This window comes from Hylobates moloch, unplaced genomic scaffold (genome assembly GCF_009828535.3).
Source record: "Hylobates moloch isolate HMO894 unplaced genomic scaffold, HMol_V3 SCAFFOLD_1, whole genome shotgun sequence".
NCBI lineage: Eukaryota > Metazoa > Chordata > Mammalia > Primates > Hylobatidae > Hylobates > Hylobates moloch.
The window spans coordinates 60626458-60646421 of NW_026652276.1; the positions used below are offsets into that span (position 1 = coordinate 60626458).

Genomic DNA, 19964 nt, shown 5'->3' on the forward strand with positions numbered 1-19964 from the left:
TCTCATGTTTTACCTTCTATTTCCTTATTCCACTGTCAGCAGCCTCTTCTATAAAGTCTTTGAAGAAATCTAAGTTATACATATTTTGTGTGTTGCATCCATTGAGCTGATTTGGCCAATGAAACTGTCATTGGTGCAGTACTCTGAGCTGTTGCAGAGCAAGAGAGGAGCTGAAGGAGTAGAGCGTCTTCAGGAGTACTGTGCAGAACAAAAATATGAACCTCAAGGTGAGATTATTGAAGTATCTGAAATAATAAAGAATAAAAACAGATTGAAAACAGACTATTCATTCTACCCTGGGATTTGAGATTCAATGAGTCTTCCTTGGTGCCTGAATGGGGGAGGGGGCAGGGTAGTCTCCATAAAACTAAAAGAGGCATAACATTGTAAATTTATGCAACAAGTTCCGCCGCAGGGTTTTACAAACTGGAAATGAAAATCATTTAAGAAAGGATTGGATATGCCATGACTTGTGGATCATATTAAGTTAACTTTCTTTGACTGACTTCCATGCTGTTCTCAGGGTCAAGTTATAAATTATCTTTCCTTCAGAGCCATATTATCAATTCTACTAATACAGCAAGCCCTAAATTTTTCATTCCATGCATCTCTCTATAAATGTAAATATTGTGAGTTTAGAGTTATAAAGAGTGAAAATATTACTTCAGATATAATAGTGGAAAGAAAGAGAATACATGCTATGGTGTGTAATCTATGTTTTTGCCATCATTACTCTGCAGAAGTTATTTAACCTGTCTCATCATGCCAGAATACTGCATGCTTCACTTTCTACCTCTGGAAGTCATGACTGTTATGTTTTTTGGCCACATTTTGTCAAGAAAAGTCTTCATTCTACAATACATGGATGACTACAAAATGACAGTGTACACCAAGGTAACAAACCCAAGGCATAACCTGTGGTCTACCAGGGGTCATAAGTGACAGCAGTTTTTCATACTTGACATACCCATAGGCAACTATATCTTTACATGTGGTCTGTGATGATTTTTTTCTCTTATATATGCATACATTCAAACACCCCAGGCCAGAGGAGGATCACACAGTGCCTTGTATTTTCAATCATAACTTTTAAAATCAGCACTTTATACAATATAGGCTTAAAGAAAAACATGTAGATCAGCATTTGGGAAGTTAGGTGAGGTCCTGATCTTTTGCTTCTATTTTCTTCCCCATACCCAGTTAAACCAGACAAATGTATTCATGGATACACGGAAAGGCAGAATTAGGACCAGATTACTGAAATTGGTTGCTATTTTAAATGACATATATGTCTGTCAGACTTGAGAAATTTCCATATATGAGTTGTAATTTCCCCCTTTGGAGATACTCAGTTTGACATGTATGTTTTCAGCCACAAATATCTTATTTGAGTTTCTGGCTCTTCCTCCTAGAATAAATTTACTATAGTTTTGGGGACTTGCAGGGGCGGGTATAAGGGAGTTGATTTGTAAGTGCAGAACAGACAGGACATCAGAAACACTGAAAGCTCCTTTATAAAGGATAAAATGGACATGATAAGGAAATTCAAACTTTATTGGATTTATTTAGCGGTTTTCCCCCAAAGAGCTAAGATAAAGTTGTGCTACGTTTATTTGAAAGAAACAAAATAATGAATTAAATAGATCATCTTATCTTTTCAGAATCATAGAGTTAGATGTACTTTCTTTCTCCTTACGTGTACTTAACTGAGATTACTATAAAATTCCAATTTTCCAAGAAAATTGCAAAGTGGAACAGGAAAAAAACAAGATTTATGACCTGTGCCCAGGAAAAAGGACTGTCCCTCCCTTCTCAGGAAAAACCAATCCTTTCAAATGAAACATGAGCTACGCCATGGTCAACAGATTAGGGCTGTATCTAGCAAGATAATGGGCTCTGTATGGAAACACCCCATTTCTGCTTTCACACAGTTCCTTCCTTGGGAGCCTATGCGACAGCGTAAATCCACGTTAACGCTTCAAAGAGTTCTAGCCAGCAACCAAGGTAACAGGTTTATAAAAGGAATTCAGCATTTGAATTCAGAGTCACTGTGTACAGCCCAGTTCTGTCTATGGCTTGCAAATGTGATCGATGTTTTTGAGTAAAAGTAAAGAGAGACAGGAGAGAATAGTGTAGTAATGATAGTTGTAATTTTGGTAGATGTTCCAAAAGCTTGATGAGAGCCTAAATTCTGAATTTAAACATTTATCTTCCAAATGCTTGGGGCAGTGGAACCAACAAAAGGCATTCTCAGAAAACATAATGAGGCTAATCTTCCCACAGTTACTCAACACCCAGCATTCCAAGGAGCTCATATGGCTTCCCCTTAAAACTTATGGGACGTGGATGCCATTTCAGCAGCAACACAAAGAAGCCAATGTTAGCAACTTGTCTGAGCCCCACAGCCCGGTGTAGAGATTGTGCTGTCTCTCTTCTGATTCTTTTCCCCAAACTATTATCGGGTTGATTTCAATTGCCTTCGGTCACTTCCTAGGTTTCTTTCCCAGAAGCTGTGTTTTTACCTGCTTCCGGACCTGGGCACATCTGGGATTCTATTTGTGGGTGACACTTTTCTTTCTACTTCAAAATTGCATTTTTAGTGTTAGTGCTACCCTAAAAATAAGTGGAACAAGTTTCTTAGCACTAGAAAAAACAAATCTTACCTTATTTATTTCATGCACTCTCTCCTGATTTCCAAGATGACTACTAGTGGTTCCAATAAATTACACACAAAACTAAAACCAAGCCAAACCAAACAAAAATAAGAAGAAAACCAGTGTATTGATATGTATTGATTATTAATAGGTTTAGTGGAACAGGGCTAGTCCTGATGGCTTTTCTTTTCTACTGACGTGAGAACCTGTTGTGGGAACATTTGGACACTGTGTCTTAATCCATAGAAATGTCGCAAAGGATGGAAATTTTAGGTCCTTGAAGGAGGCATTTTGGAACAGGTGGATCTTGTATTGGTCTCCATATATAAACATTTAGATAGCTCTGTATCCACCCACAATTAGAGCCAGTGTCTGATAATTTACAAAAGCAATATGAACCACAGGAAAAATTTCTGAACAAAAAATTGATAAAGGCACACTGTGACCAATTTTTCGAAAAGGTTGAGACTAAAAGGTACCTCTGAAGTTTCATAGATTTTTCATTCCCTATTCAGTTTCTGAAGGTAGTCTTGTCTGCAAGTTTTATATCCATCTTACCCTTGCAGAGTTGCATAGGAAACAAATTCATTCCACTGCATCAAAAGCAGCTGCCAATATTTTCACTCTTGTAATATCAATAGGTACATTTGAAACTTAGTAGCCTGCCAAGATTGAGAACAATTAGTTCTCAGATAATTTTATCTGTTGAAACACATCATTAAATAGAAAGTATCAGTAATTTATCTTTACTTTTGTATCAACTCCTTCTCAACCCCTGTCCTCAGTGAGAAATAAAGTGCAGTGTATAATAGCCATGCTGAACTTAAGAACATAATATTTGAGACTCCCTTCACATCCTATGAAGCATGGGCTTTGAGAATTCTCAGCCCACATACTGTACAAATTCTCTAAACAAAATGGATCTTGTACAGTTTCTTACAAAGCTTCCATTGATAACCTAAGATGTCAACTACCAAAGCAAATGTGATGATGTCACTGCTAATAGTATTCCAGCAAATCACTTGCTTAATGAGACAAAAGAAATCTAAATTGCAACACTCTGGTCAAAGAATACATTGCAGCAGTGATAAGATCAGAGAAAGTATTTAGATGCCAACCTCTAATCAGGAAGAGACAGAGAAAACTACGCAAGCTGCATAAGCAGCCTTCAAAGATAAAGAAAATTGTGGCTGAATCTTTTGGAGAAGAGAGTGTTGCTCTTATATAAGGCAGAAATGCCATGGAATGAAGCTTTAAGTTCTACCATGTGACTTAGCAGAAGAAAAAAAGCTATTATATTCATTCTACAATGCCCACGACTTGAACTTGGGACATTCTCATCTTCATCATCAATAATATATATATGTACATAGCCCATGAAAGTTTCCCTAATAAAAGAATGGGCCTTCCATTCTACATACCATGCCTAAAATAGGTGTCAGTAGCAGACGGGTAGGTAGATTTCCAGAAGCACAGTCATCTCTGAATACAAGAATTTCTTCCTATTTTAACCCTTAAGTTCCTGAGCACAGTGTGGGGCAGTCTATGATCATTTGACCAGAAGTTGAAAGAAAACACCAAAATTATAAGGAGTGACAATTTTCAGATGTTCCAGTGAGACCAGCACTGCAAGGGGACAAATCCCAAGAACACCAAGAACTCAGGGCCCCAGGCTCTAGGATCTTTCCCCTTCCTTTCCCCTTCCCCTTCCCTTCCCCTTCTCCTACCCTACTTACCGATTGCCCATTAACTACTCCTTCCCTTCCCTTCCTCCTTTTTTCCTTTTTTCCTCTTTTTTTTTTTTTTTTTGACAGTCTTGCTCTGTTGCCCAGGCTGGAGTACAGTGGCATGATCTCAGCTCACTGCAACCTCTGCCTCCCGCGTTCAAGTGATCCTCCTGCCTCAGCCTCCTGAATAGCTGGGATTACAGGTGCCCACCACCACGCCCAGCTAATTTTGTATTTTTAGTGGAGATGGAATTTCGCCATGTTGGCCAGGCTGGTTTCCAGTTCCTGACCTTAGGTGATCCAGCCACCTCAGCCTGCTAAAGTGCTGGGATCACAGGCATAAGCCACACCCGGCCCAGCTCTAGGATATTTCTTCTTAACTCTACTTACTGATGGCAGTCATTACAGTGATACCCAAGGTGTATAACAAATCCACAAATTTTACCATCGATCTAACAAATATTAGATGTGCATAGTACCATGATAAAGGATACAGTCTTTGCCCTGAAGGTGCTAATTTACAGCTGGGGAGACATACAAGTACACAGGCAGTTGCAGCATAGGTAAAGCAAGGACTCATAAAGGGGTCACAGAGCCACGGAGAATGGACACCTCCTTTAGTAATAGCTTCCTGAAGGAGATGAGGCTTAACCCAGGGCTGAACAATGAGTTCAAATTAGTTGTGGGAAGGATGAAGAGGACAGAAAGGCATTCCAGGCAGAGGAGAAACAGTCTGTACAAAGGTATGGAAGCAATGAAACATGGCAGTTGGGAGAAATGAAAGCAATTCAGAGTAGTAGGCACGTGGGAAGCTCCAGTGGAGTAGCAAGAGAAACAGGCTGGAAATGTAGGCAGGAGTCAATCTTCAAAGGCTTCTTTTCCCACTTTCTTTTGTTCCTATATAGACCTTGAAGGAACTGAATGTCTCAAAAATCAGGCTTTCTTTTGGTTTGCATGGTTTACTTCCTTTAGGGAAGCGCAAGGGGCTGGGGAACTCCCTCCCCTAGCCAAGAGAAGCCATGAGGGACTGTGCCATGAGGAACTGTGCATTCCAGCACAGATATTATGCTTTTCCCACGGTCTCCGCAACCCACAGACCAGGAGATTCCCTCGGGTGTCTACACTACCAGGGATCTGGATTTCAAGCACAAAACTGGGCGGCTGTTTGGGCAGACACCAAGCTAGCTGCAGGAGTATTTTTTCATACCCCAGTGGTGCCTGGAATGCCAGCGAGACAGAACCCTTCACTTCCCTGGAAAGGGGGCTGACACCAGGGAGCCAAGTAGCCCAGCTCAGCGGATCCCACCCCCACAAAGCCCAGCAAGCTAAGATCCACTGGCTTGAAATTCTCGCTGCCAGCAAGGCAGTCTGAAGTTGACCTGGGACCCTGGAGCTTGGTGGGGGGAGGGGCATCTGGCATTACTGAGGCTGGAGTAGTCAGATTTCCCCTCACAGTGTAAACAAAGCCACTGGGGAGTTCGAACTGGGAGGAGCTTACCACAGTGCCAAAAAGCTGCTGTAGCCAGACTACCTCTCTAGATTCCTCCTCTCCGCACAGGGCATCTCTGAAAGAAAGGCAGCAGCCCCAGTCAGGGGCTTATAGATAAAACTCCCATCTCTCTGGGACAGAGCACCTGGGGGAAGGGGTGGCTGTGGGCACAGCTTCAACAGACTTAAACGTTCCTGCCTGCTGGCTGTGAAGAGAGCATTGGATCTCCCAGCACAGAGCTCGAGCTCTGCTAAGGGACAAACTGCCTGCTCAAGTGGGTCCATAACCCCTGTGCCTCCCGACTGGGAGACACTTCCCAGCAGGGATTGACAGACACCTCATACAGGAGAGCTCCAGCTGGCATCTGGCAGGTGCGCCTCTGGGACGAAGCTTCCAGAGGAAGGAACAGGCAGCAATCTTTGCTGTTCTACAGCCTTTGCTGGTTGTACCCAGGCAAACAGGGTCAGGAGTGGACCTCCAATAAACTCCAGCAGACCTGTAGCAAAGGGGCCTGACTGTTAGAAGGAAAACTAACAAACAGAAAGGAATATCATCAACTTCAACCAAAAGGACGTCCACACAAAACCCCATCTGAAGGTCACCAACATCAAAGGCCAATGGTAGATAAATCCAGGAAGATGAAGAAAAACCAGTGCAAAAAGTTTGAAAATTCCAAAAACCAGAACACCTCTTCTCCTCTAAAGGATCACAACTCCTTGCCAGCACAGGAACAAAACTGGAAGTAGAATGAGTTTGACGAATTGACAGAAGTAGGCTTCAGAAGGTGAATAAAAACTCCTCCAAGCTAAAGGAGCATGTTCTAACCCAATGCAAGGAAGCTAAGAACCTTGATAAAAGGTTAGAGGAATTTCTAACTAAAATAACCAGTTTAAAGAAGAACACAAATGACCCAATGGAGCTGAAAAACACAGCATGAGAACTTTGTGAAGCACACACAAGTATCAATAGTCGAATCAATCAAGCAGAAGAAAGGATATCAGAGATTGAAAATCAACTTAATGAAATAAAGCCTGAAGACAAGCTTAGAGAAAAAAGAATGAACAAAGCCTCCAAGAAATATGGAACTATGTGAAAAGACCAAACCTACATTTGATTGGTGTACCTGAAAGTGATGGGGAGAATGGAACCAAGTTGGAAAACATTCTTCAGGATATTATCCAGGAGAACTTCCCCAACCTAGCAAGACAGGACAACATTCAAATTCAGGAAATACAGAGAACACCACAAAGATACTCCTCGAGAAGAGCAACCCCAAGACACATAATTGACAGATTCACCAAGATTTAAATGAAGGAAAAAAATGTTAAGGGCAATCTGAAAGAAAGGTTGGGTTACCCACAAAGAGAAGCCCATCAGACTAACAGTGGATCTCTCTGCAGAAACCCTACAAGCCAGAAGACACAGGGGGCCAATATTCAACATTATTAAAGAAAAGAATTTTCAACCCAGAATTTCATATCCAGCCAAACTAAGTTTCATAAGTGAAGTAGAAATAAAATCCTTTACAGACAAGCAAATGCTGAGAGATTTTGTCACCACCAGGACTGCCTTACAAGAGCTCCTGAAGGAAGCACTAAATATGGAAAGGAAAAAATGGTACCAGCCACTGCAAAAACATACCAAATTGTAAAGACCATAGACACTATGAAGAAACTGCATCAACTAACGGGCAAAATAACCAGCTAGCATCATTATGACAGGATCAGATTCACACATAACAATATTAACCTTAAATGTAAATGGGCTAAGTGCCCCAATTAAAAGACACAGACTGGCAAGTTGGATAAAGAGTCAATACCCATCGGTGTGCTGTATTCAGGAGACCCATCTCACGTGCAAAGACACATATAGGCTCAAAATAAAGGGATGGAGGAAGATCTGCCAAGCAAATGGAAAGCAAAAAAAGCAGGGGTTACAATCTTAGTCTCTGATAAAACAGATGATCAAAAGAGACAAAGAAGGGCATTACATAATGGTAAAGAGATCAATGCAACAAGAAGAACTAACTATCCTAAGTATATATGCACCCAGTACAGGAGCACCCAGGTTCGTGAAGCAAATTCCTAGAGACTTACAAAGAAATTTAGACTCCCACACAATAATAGTGGGAGACTTTAATACCCAACTGTCAATATTAGATCAATGAGACAGAAAATTAACGAGGATATTCAGGACTTGAACTCAACTCTGGACCAAGTGGACCTAATAGACATCTACAGAACACTCTACCCCAAATCAACAGAATATAAGTTCTTCTCAGCATCACATCACATTTATTCTAAAATATGATTCTCAGTGTTGGAGGTGTGGCCTGTTGGGAGGTAACAGGATCATGGGGGCGGATCATCCCTCATAAATAGTTTAGAACCATCTCCTTGGTGGTGAGTTCTCACTCAGTTAGATCATGTGAGATCTGGTTGCTTAAAAGTCTAGGACCTCCCCTAACCTCACTCTCTTGCTTGTGCTCTTGCCATGTGACATGCTGCCTCCCCATTTGCTTTCTGCCATGACTGTAAGTTTCCTGAGGCCTCACCAGAAGCAGATGTCAGCACCATGCTTCCCATAAAGCCTGCAGAACTATGAGCCAATGAAGTCTCTCTTCTTTATAAATTACCCAGTTTCAAGTATTCTTTATAGCAATGCAAGAATGGTCTAATACAGATAATTTTTACTACATTAAAATTAAGAGCATCTATTTATTATATGTACTATTTTTTAAAAAGTTAAAATACAAGCAACAAACTGGCAAAAGATATCTATAAGAGCATAACCAGTGGAGGATTAGAATCCAAAATATTTAAAGAAAACCTATAAGTTAATAGGAAAAGATGAATAATGTAGGAAAGTGGGCAAAAAACATAGACATGTAACTTTGTTAGAAATCAAAGACATGCAAATTAGAACCACAGTGAAATACTAATTTTTTTACTCTTCCGTTTGGCCACAATTTTTTAAAGTTGGAGAATTTCAAGTCTTGCCTGGGTTGGAGCAATAGAGCTCTTATCCATTGCTTGTTGGTGGGTAATTGGTACAACTACTTTGGAAAAAATACCCTCTGGCTCAGCAAATTTATTCTTAGGTATGCAGCTTAGAAAAACTGTTAGACATGTGCATCTGGAGTCAAGTCCAAGAATGTTAGAGAAGTTCTACTCACAGCAACAAAATGCTCAATATTTACTCAAATATACCTTAACTACAGAATGGATAATTGAATGTTACCAGTCATACAATAGAAAACTATATAACAGTGCAAAAGGATGACTCATAGACCGCATTTGTCAACATGGAAGAACCTGGAAACATAATGCTGAGTGAAGGAAGCAAATCACAAAAGAGAACATATGAATCCATTTATATGAAGTTGGAATCTAGGCAAATTTAAAATCATTTCTGTAGAGATTTAGTAAAGTGATCAAGAAAAGCAATGAATTGTTAAAAGAAAAACTGAATAAATGGACACAACAGTTGCTATAGTTGTTTCCCCTAACGAGAAAAGTAGTATGGCCATAAGACAAACTTTTATGTACATATTTTGCCAAAAGCAGACATTCTTGTCATTTGGGGATTTTTTTAAAAGAAAAGGAAAAATAAAAATCTTAAATCCTCTTTCCTTGGCAAAATTTTTTCATGCCAATCAAATAACAACAAAAGAAATAAAATATATGTGGTTTAATTTCTGAGTTTTTTATGAGACATCTTTCACAATGTGGCATACACCACATTCTTCACAATTAAATTTTCCAAACAGGGTAGGAGTTACTGTTCCTTCCTGGTGGAGGGGCTCAATTAACTCCTGGTCCTGGTGTTCAGACTCTAAAATGACTTTGCTCCCCCTCAAAGTTATAACTGTGTAAGAATTGTCTATGAAGGAAATTGATGTGATCATGTCTGGCTAGCAGGAAATTCAGCAGATAAGTGGTCAGACCATTACCTGGCAGCCTTAATGGACCAGCAGCTCAGTCTGTCTCCGCCTGTCCTGAAACCCCATTTTGCTCTACAGAGTCTGGATTTTGTCAGAGTATGATTTTAATATCATCATCATAGTTTAATTATTCTTAAATATTAGAAATATTAAAATAATTATTAACACCTTAAGGAAATGAAAAGTTTTATAAAACTTGACATGTGAATGTGTAAACTTTTATTGGCTGAAAGGTACTAAATAACTAGAACAAAGAACTTTCAAACAACAGCAGCAACAACCAAAAGCACTTTTAAAAAATGTATTAGAAATAATAAATCTGTTACCACAAAACAAATTTATGGTCACTATTTCCTGTAGAAGGATATGTTTTTCCCTCTTTATTTGAAAAGGGAAAATTTTCAGTCCACAAATGCATTAGAGTCGTTATTAAAGCTTCGTAAAACACAGGGAAAACAATTTTCATATCTTTAAGCCATATAAAATTTCACTGGGTAGTTCCTATTGAGATGCACATTAATACAAACATAAGTCATTATTACATTCTACTGTATCATCCCGCAGGTTAAAAAAGTCTATCTCACTATACACCCATTATATATAGGTTTGGGGAATTAAAATTCTTCTTTTGGATGGTCTTTGGAAAAGAGTATTTTACAATAGAGTGAACTCTTAAAAAGTGGAAATCAAGGCTGGGCAAATGTGGCTCACGTCTGTAATCCCAGCACTTTGGAGGCCAAGGTGGGTGGATCACATGAGGCCCAGAGTTCGAGATCAGCCTGGCCAACGTAGTGAAACCCCGTCTCTACTAAAAATACAAAAATTAGCTGGGTGTGGTGGTGCACGTCTATAATCCCAGCTACTCAGGAGGTTGAAGCACGAGAATCACTTGAACCCAGGAGGTGGAGGTTGCAGCGAGCCGAGATTGTGACATTACACTCCAGCCTGGGTGACAGAGAAAGACCCTGTCTCAAAAAATAAAATAAAATAAAATAAAATAAAATACTGGTAATCAACTTCTCTCTGCCACTGTCTAGCTATGAGATCTTGAATAAGTGGTGTTACGTTTCTAGAACTCAGTTTTCTAGTATAGATTTTCTCTTATGGTTGATTCAATTCTAATAAATTTTGCTAGATTCCATATTTTGACTTTACTGTTAACTAAAAGACATGCTATTTAACCATGTAACACAAGTATTTGGGGCAGGTTTGCAGTGTTATAAATCATCAGAGGGGTCACCTTGGCTATACTAACTTCCCTAGTACCCCTAATGCCCAACATGTTACATGGTGTAGGTGCTGCACACTATGTTTTTGAATAATTAATGGATAGCTTTAGCTCAGGGAGTTGCTAATGCTCATAATTTGACTGAAAATCTGTGACTTTTACCTTATTAAAATATTATAGTAGGCCAGGCACAGTGATTCACACCTGTAATCCCAGGTCTTTGGGAGGCCGAGTGGGGTGGATCACCTGAGGTCAAGAGTTCAAGACCAGCCTGGCCAACATGGAGAAAACCCCATCTCTACTAAAAATACAGAAAATTAGCCAGGCGTGGTAGCGGGCACCTGTAATTCCAGCTACTCAGGAGGCTGAGGCAGGAGAATCGCTTGAACTCAGGAGGTGGAGGTTGCAGTGAGCCAAGGTTGCACCATTGCACTCCAGCCTGGGTAACAAGAGTGAGACTCCATCTCAAGAAAAAAAAAAAATTAAATACAACACACACACACATACACACACACATATATATAATAGTAAATTCTGTATGTGACTTTTAAATTATCTGATTTTCCTTCGGGGATTTTTATTCTTCTTACCTCTTACCTCTGCAATCCTCTGCCCTGCTCACAGACGAGCAGTCTGAAGAGATTGAGTTTTGAAATAATTGAAAGAAATTGATTAGAGAGCAAGTGTGTAGTTTTTACATAGCATTCAATGGCCAATTAACATGCCTTCTACCCACTCACTAAACAATCTTGGGCATGTTAATTCTCCATCGTGGGTCTCTCTGGTTCTTTAAAAAATGAGAATAACAACATTGACTTGTTTTGAAGAGGAAACAGCTAACATAGCCATAAAGATTACAGTTCATCAGTGAGCCTGTGGAAGGCTAATCTCTAATATCAGTCAGTGTGCGATATTCACCTGGTTGCTTCCTTTGGGGAAAACTTCTGGAAACAAAATAGTACCCATTAAGAAATACAGGTTTTTCCCTTCCACAGTTGCCAAAGTTTGTTTATTTTGGGGGTTGTTTGTTATACTTATTTTTTTCCTTTTCTAATTGTTTAAGGTGCTTTGGAAATAAGATCATTATCCTCCTGGGTATCTGCTGGGTAGAGTACCCTTGAAGGTCAAGATTTTTGCATGATTTATCAAAGGAAATAATGAGGCAGTAAGTAAATTTAAAGTCCAGACTCAGGTTCTTTGTGGAAAAAAAAAATGGCAACTACACACTTGCCCTCTAATCACTTTCCTTTGGTTGTTTCAAAACTCAGTCTTTCCAGAATGCTGGTCTGTGAGCAGGGCAGAGGGTTGTGGAGATAAGAGGGAGAAGGAAAAAACAATCAGTTGAAAGAGAATATTTTTGGAAAATTATTACTAACTTTAAGATTGGACACTTTTTAAAGGCATCGTTACAAAGTTATACAAATGTCAAAAAATCTGATTATTATAAATATCATATCCAGTTTTGACAAAAGTAAGTCATAAAATGAGAATGTTTCCCTTTCCCTACAGGTTTGACTGGCCGTGGTAATTAATTTTAACATCTGTTAAGGTCACTTGCTTTGTAAAATGACAAATTATCAAATAGCAGGGCCATAAAAGAAAAGTGACAATTGCATGTACATTGTGCACCATATGGCCCAATTCAGTACCAATATAGAGAACACCACAGGCTTGGTAAACAATAGGGATAATATGGCCTGTGTTAAAAAGAGAAGATTTCTATCAAGTAGTGAAAGTACAAAGTCATATGATAAATTTTGGCCTCACAAAGATGAGGCTAATATCATTAGCCATTTATTGCAAAGGAACAAAATTTTTTCAAATTAAACTTATGATGGATTTTAATCACTTGGCTAATGTTAGTAAATGATTATGCCTCAAGCCATTACGATAATGATCATTATTAGCAAGAGTCTGTTTTCACAATGTTTATAATGTTTAAAATTAATCCAGAAGTCAAGAACCATTAAATCATTTCACCTGCAGCAGAATTTAAAAGACGCACATATTTCACATAATTGCAATTTAAAAACAAAAGCTATGAAGGCAGTGGAAAAATACACAAGAAAATCAAGCTATTAACTACAGTGCCACCAAGCGACCAACCTCAAAATTCCACGTATAATCAAAAGGGCAAACGTGAAGAAAAATAATTACGTGCAGAAAAGAGACTACAGCAAGAACCTCAGATGGATGCTGATTATGGACCTCAATGAATCTCAGAACTCTAAGAGGTCAACTTTTAACTATCTGGAATTAACCTTTTTCATCTAGGAAACTTCAGGGATCATCAGTGGATCGCCAGAGAGCTTGCAAATTGCTGAGTTTGAAACACAGATGGAGAAAAGTCCTTTAAAACGTAGCTAGATTTTCAAATGTAAGAAAAAATGTATGTTTGAGTGGTATGAAACAGTTGACCATTTCAGACGACATGGTATGGTCTTCAAATACAAAGAATAAAGTGTGAACAAAAGAGAAAACTATAATAGAAAACATTTAACTATATCTCCTAGAATCTTTTCTAGGTGTCAGGTTTAAAGTCTACAAAATGTTGGAATCAGACCAGATGATTTCTAAAGTCACTTAACAGGCCAGAAATCCTACGGCAAAGATCATTCAAGTCATGTGGCTCCACAAATTTTATGCAAAACATGGACATATGTGCTTGTACAGTATGAGATTGTACTCTAATAGTTGAACTGATAACACACCTCAATTGAAGTAAAACACTAAAAGATGTTAAAGAAAAATAGAAAAAAAATGTAATCTCATAAATCCAGACAAAAAATAATTTGGAAATAACTCTTACCAGTAATGTTTGAATCATTTATTTATTTATTCATTTATTCATCAAGTATATCTTGAGTCCTAACTATGTCAGGCATATGGGCTAAGTTCTAGGGATAACAACATAGCATAGGAACTGTTTTCCAAGATGAGAAGATATCATTAATAAAAAGAACTCAGAATTTATCATGTGAGGCTGAAAAAAAATATGGGTTGAAAAAGGATAAGAAGTTAGACTGGCTTCCAAGGTATATATAGATTCATTATAGTCTATAGACAAAAATATCTGACCCTACCCTTATGAACTATCCCTGGAAATACTGTTTTCATTCTTAGGTCAAGCATCATGAAACTGACAACCAACCAGCCAATAAAAATGACAAAGGGAGTGACGAGTCTGAATTACTAACGGGAGAAACTTAGGAGCTAAATATAAACCTTTTTACTCTATAGACTGACCAAACCAGGTCTAAAAATAGAAAACTAACATGGGGGTTGATATTGTTTTCCATTGTACAAGGAGATAATCATGGGAATGGGCAGTAAGATAGAGTTTGGAGGAGGAAACTTCAGATAATTTCAGAAAAAAATACATCCTGTCAGAGAAAATTATCCCATTAATACAATCACTAGGGAGAAATGTTAGAAATTCCATTTGTTGATGGGCTGGGAACCCACTAACTGAAGCTCTAGGGCATGTGTTTTTATTATCCCAGGAGTAGAATGGGCTGCTGGTGCCTCTCAGTCTCCGATTTACACTCTGCATATGCTCAGGGCAGGAGTGGAAAATCATCAAGGAAAATCAAGTGCCTTCTCTGTGGAATATGGAAATGGATTATGGCATGTTTCAAAGTTACAAACTATTCAATTAAGTCATTTCCCCCTTCACTTGTTGCTTCTCTCCTATTGGTTCCAATGAAGGAGCCAAACAGGCCCAACACTCTACTTTCCTGAGGAGAGAACTGGAGTCCAGTCCTAATGCCAGCTAAAAGTAATACGAGAATTTTTTTTCTAAAGATTGTCCACATTTGCCATGCAAAACAGCTCAAATTTCTGGTTCTCTTTCTCCTGTCCTGAAATAAACAAACATGCAAAAATGTCACCTGGGCAAGGTGAGTTAGTCCAAGAGTGTTCAGTGTGTCTGATTGCTGCTGACTTGTCTACATCCTCATGGTCCCTTACAATGACCTCTAGGAAATAAGAATATGTCCTGATTTTGTTGGACAGGTGCAACACTCAATCAGCTCATACTTGGCTCTAGACTGACCATGCTAGAGGGGGCCAGCCATTGTCTTCTGTTGTATTTTTAAAGCGCAGAGAACAAAAAACAACTAACTTTTGGGTTCTGTGACTAGGCACCTCTGCTCAGCTTCTATCCCCAGTTTGGAGGTTGGAGCTCAGTGGTGTTCTTCTCACAACTTCTGCCTGGTGGTTTGGACCTTGGCTCTTTGAGTTAACTATATACTTCTGCTTTTAACCATCTGCCATATTTCTAGACTGACAACTGGCTGCACTTATTGTTCCTTTGTTTCCTGATATATTTTTTCCCCTCTCTTAGACCTAAGCTATGAACCCAATGTTGATTCATAAAACTTTGCAGTAATCTTTGCTATGATCTATGAGGAAATTTTTAAAAATTGATTAAATGTTTCAGGATTCATCTTCTCAGCTTTGCTGGTACAGAAACTTTTTCATTTTCAGAACTGTGCCTGTTTGCCATCTAAAAAAAAACTTTTTTTATCATTCCAGGTATAAACGAACAATTATAATAACAGTGATATCTCTGCTAAAGCAATAGATTATAGTTTAAGTTGTCATTTAATCTATAAGTTAGTAGTTATTAGCAGTCACTTTTATAGGTAGTTTTTCTTTTTTTTTTTTTTTGTTACGATCTGTGCCCTTCTTTGTATATGTAAAGAATCCAGGTAGTGGGAATTTGTTTTATTTTAATATGAGTGGTTAGAAATATAGGTTCTAGAATAATGATATAACTGATATATCCAATTAGTTTACCAAAGCATTATCCATCATAGCTTTGTGTATGCACTCTATAATTTTCTTGCATAAGTAAATTATTATTATTTCTTTTAAGTACAGCTGGCATTCACATTTTTCCTCAATCTATAATTTAGAAATTTTGATAACAGACAGGTAAATAGATGGTCTTTCTTGATGAGTTATAATTAAAGCGTCAAACACTTACTTAATGTTAGGAAATAGATTGCCTTAAAATACTCTTATGCAAATACCTCAAATGGACCTACATGACTTCAGTAGCTGAAAGTAATTATAATAGAAATTTTCAATTCTAGCCCATGGGAGAGTACAAATACTAAAGCTCCAACACTTGTAAGAAATATGCCAGAATTTGCAAAAAAAAAAAAATTTATTTACAGAAATGTCCATTTATTGTCACACTTATTTTCAGCTGCTTTGAGAGAACAAGTTGACATGGATGGCATCAGTTAACATTATTGCCTGAATTCTCCTTGGTAATTGGCTTTAATTGTCAGAGCATAAGCCTGGGGAATGGAAGATATACTATATGACTTCTCTGTTCATATGTCTCCCTTCTTTCCATCCTCCCCCACCTTTAGTTTGTGAGATGTACTTTCCAGTCCTGTGGGTTTTGGAATTCTATCTAATCAAGGAGTTTACACCCAAGGCATAGACCACAGATCAGAGGTAATCCTAATCATTTGAAATGGCATGGAACCAAAAAGAAGAATTCTAACTTCTACATTATCATCCTATTTTTGTGCTATAAAACAATAAATAATTCTTAGAAATCAAAAGAATTCTTAGAAATTGTTATGATTTGATGCTTATCAAATCACAAATGTTAGATCCTAAATCTGATTCTTAGAATCTTAGGCATTTTAGGAATTGGGATTGAATTATACATAGCTTTGTTAATAACAGGTTAGATCACATGAAATTACCATTTTTTAATTGACAAATAATTGTGTATATTTATGTAGTATAATGTGATGGTTTGATATATGTATACACAGTATAGAAAGATTCAGTCAAGCTAATTAACATAGCCATCATCTGACATCATTTTTTTGTGGTGAGAACATTAAAAATCTATTATTCTAGCGATTTATAAATATACATTATTATTAACTGTGTTAGTCCATACTTGTTCTACTATCAAGGAATACCTGAGACTGAGTAATTTATAAATAAAAGCGGATTAATAATTGGCTTATGGTTCTGCAGGCTGTACAGGAAGCATGGCAGCATCTGCTTCTGGTGAGGCCTCAGGGATCTTTCAATCATGGCAGAAGGCAGAGGAGGAGTGAGACATCATACAAGGCTAGAGCAGGAGGAAGAGAGAGAGGGAAGAGGTGCTACACACTTTTAAACAACCGGATCTCATGATAACTCACTATCACAAGAACATCACCAAGGAGATGGTGCTAATCTACTCATGAGAACTCCACCCCTTTGGTCCAATCACCTCCCTCCAGGCCCCACCTCCAACACTGGGGATTACAGGTGAACATGAGATTGGGTGGGAACACAGATCCAAACCATATCATTACCCATGTTCAAAACACAGTGCAATAGATCACTAAAGCTTATTCCTGTGATCTAACTGGAACTTTGTAAAAATGATGATTAGATTCCACGAGGTGGCAATGCCTGAACTGTATGTATGCTATTAGGCCCAAAGGCCGGATAGGGGAGTGTTAACCTGTTCTCCTTTCATGAAACATTGAAATTACAATTTTTGTAGGTTAAAAAGATCAAATGTTGGCAGCTTCATAAGGTTTAACTGCATAAAATCAGAGTATAATAGGAAATTTTATTAAACAGAGCTATGTGCTAGGCATTCTATTAGTTACATGTTTATTATATTAAGCTTTTACAAAATGTTGCAGGGTTGATATTATTATTATTCCCATTTGTAGAAGAGAAAATGGTGTAGTCTGACAAAGTTGGCATGGCTATTAGCTTCTGGTTTAAACTTTTGCCTCTTTTTTTTTTTTTTAAGATGGTGAATTAGAGGGGTCGTTAGCATGCCTCTCCCACTTGGAAAGACAAAATAGTGTCGAGACTCATGCTGTGAACTTTTTTCCAAGAAGCAATACAGGAACTTAACAGGAAAACTGAAGAAACCGCAGACCCTTTGAAAGAAGCAGCAGGCTGCAGCCTACCCCATGAGCCAGGCGGATAACTATAAGTCCCCAGAGTGTTCAGGGGGAGAAACTGCCTCAGGGATATACACTCCCACTGGGGAACCTGGCAATCCAGTCCGCAGAGGAAGCCCTCAACCCTACCCAGAGCTGGAGCTGATTTAGTGAGCAGCGGGGAGTATATGAGAAGGAGTGGCATTGGGACACGCTTTGTGTGCGCTCCCAGATGCCAGTGGGGACAAAGGAAAGCCATTTCTGATCCTACCTCACAGTGGACGTCATGGAAGTTGGCCAGTTAACTCAGGCGGTGGTCACAGGTGGAGAGAAGCTCCCAACTGAGATTCATGATATAATCTCAAGTAGGGACGAACCCCCTAGACCACGGGCAGAAAGGGTGCTGTAGCCACAGGTGCGGAAGCTGGATGCCCCTGCTTTGGGGCCAGACTGGGAGAGGCATGACCTGAAAGCTGTGGTTTCTTTCTTAGTGGGGAAGGTTTATGGCCTGGGGCAGTTCTGGGTTCTGAGCACAGGCTGTCTGGAACCTAGCTAGCTGCTGCTAGTGGAACAATGTGGGTGCGAGACCTGCTTTGCTAAGTGCATGGAAGCTGTGTGGAGCTTACTGCCAGCTGCTACTCCCCACTCCCTGTGTGGATTCTTATGTGCAGCAGAGGCAGCTGCACTCTTCCCCAGAGTACCACCCCAGAAGCCAGAGAACTTCCCTCTGATCCCCACTGGGGCTGTTGCTTGTGCGCACACATGGGGAGCCAGAGCACAGACTTGCCTGACCCAGCCGCCACCTGGCTTTGCCCCTCCACCTGCCCTCATAGTTTAACACAAAGAATGGAGACTTTGGGGAGCTCTATGGCCCTTCCCATTGCCTGAGACATTAGAGTACCTCCCTTGGATAACATAAAGCAAGCACAAATCCCACTGCTACCACCATAGCTGATGCTCTTTTGCAAGTGTCACCTCCTTGCTGAAGGCCAACTGACACAATCCATTACAGAATCTCCTGGTAGAATAACACAGCACCAAGGAAGAATAAAATTTATGAGTGACTTCAGCTATCACCATTGCCTGCAACATCCTGCCTAACCAGGAGAATGCGAGTGACCAGTTTAATTCTACTACTAACCTTATTTGGCTCTGAGTGCTTTCAGTGGTGAAGGCTCTGTATGATTTCCTTGGTTATAGGAAGTCTTTGATGGCTTTCTCAGATGCCGGTTGTATTAACGATATGCTGAATGTGTCAGCAGGTTTACTGTATACAGTGGGGTTGGGATGGCCGAGGTCTCATGATGCTTATCTCATTCTCCAGTGGTGTCCTTTTAGTTTATTTTTTCCCCAGTATTTTATTCTTTGGTTTGAGCAGTTCAGGTTTCATGCCAGTAGGAGATGCTCACGGGTAAAAGCCAGCTGTGACTAAAGCAGGTGGTAAATGCAATACCTAGTGGTGGGCAGAGGTCCTAGCCTTGACAGTGGTGGCTGGGGGAGCTCTAAGTGAAACACATTGAAGTCTTTTCAGGGAGAAAGGAGGGAGCCACCCCAAGTCCCCTACAAGGCCAGCAAGAAAGCGATCCACCTCCCAGTCACACTCCTGACTGAGTGTGACCAGTTTATTACTACTACAATGGGCGTTTGGGAAAGCCAACACAAGTAAGGCTATTTGTAACAAAGGAAATCTCTCAGCATCTATGTTATTCCCCTGCCACCTCCATCAGAGCTGGTGCTGGTACCTGCGGCTGGTCACATCACATCACTGGATCCCTTTCAGACATTCCCCAGCACCAGCCTGGAGTGTGGCAGCCCCACTGGGTTGCTAGACCCAGAGGAGCAGCAGGATTCACAGTAGCCTGGCCCTCAGGGACTCCTACTCCTAGAGGAAGCAGGAGTGTACCAGATCTAGGGAGCATCCTGTGGGACAAAAGAATCCAGATGTCAGGCCTTGAGTCGCAGAAATGTCTGCCTGTGGGAAATGCCTTTCAACAGAG

The 19964-nt window shown here is 39.6% G+C and overlaps 1 pseudogene; it reads right to left on the bottom strand.

The window, feature by feature from the left end:
* Window positions 1–17443: 17443 nt before the first annotated feature.
* On the bottom strand, window positions 17444–17553 carry LOC116809935 (U6atac minor spliceosomal RNA; annotated as a pseudogene).
* Between the last annotated feature and the right edge of the window lie 2411 nt (window positions 17554–19964).